General features: G+C 57.3%; 1 protein-coding gene across 1 annotated transcript in view; it reads left to right on the top strand.

The window, feature by feature from the left end:
* Positions 1-52: 52 nt before the first annotated feature.
* The window catches only part of ELK3 (ETS transcription factor ELK3), a 42,818-nt gene continuing 42,270 nt past the window's right edge, over positions 53-600 (top strand). The window contains exon 1 of the mRNA XM_009645601.2: positions 53-483. The gene's annotated coding sequence lies outside the window, so the exon portion shown is untranslated. The remainder of the gene's footprint in view (positions 484-600) is intronic.

Here is a 600-nt window from a genome sequence, read left to right as displayed (position 1 = left end):
GGAAGCTCCTCCCCAGGGGTGTAGCACAGGAAGAGGTGGAGGTCGGGGGAGCCGCCGGAGCTCCCTGCGAGCCTGCGGAGGTACCGTTACCCGCTTTACTATGTGTGTGTCTTATATTACAGCCATGCCGCACATCAGCGGCCAGAGCGAGGGGAGAGGGGAGGAAAAGCCTGTTTACACAGACTGCAAACCGCCTGGGGAATAATGCAGGAAAGGAAGTGAGCCGGCTCTCTGTCTGACTGCTCTGACTTCCTGCTCGCTCTCGCACACAGGCACACACACACACACACACACACACACCCCGGCCGAAAAAAAAAAAAAAAAAAAAAAAAGAAAGAAAGAAAAAAGGGGGAAAAAAAATCAGGATCTCATTACAAGAGCAACAGAGCGTTTGCAGAAGACTGTCAGCATGGAGAACCAGGGGATTTTACCCAGCTCCCTCTAAACCACCAGGAGAGAGCGGAGAAGTCCCTCAGGCTCTGGGTAGGTACAAGTGCTGCTGCGCCCGCCCCGGCTCCTGCAAAGTTTCGGGGGGCTTCGGGGAGGGGAAGGGGAGGCCGGCGGCTGCTGCAGGGGAGCTGGTGGGGCAGCGGGGAGCGG

The sequence above is a fragment of the Egretta garzetta genome, unplaced genomic scaffold (genome assembly GCF_000687185.1).
Source record: "Egretta garzetta isolate BGI_Z169 unplaced genomic scaffold, ASM68718v1 scaffold38, whole genome shotgun sequence".
Taxonomy (NCBI): Eukaryota; Metazoa; Chordata; class Aves; order Pelecaniformes; family Ardeidae; genus Egretta; species Egretta garzetta.
Note: the sequence above shows the minus strand (reverse complement) of the source record. Positions and strands in the feature narration are given on the sequence as shown.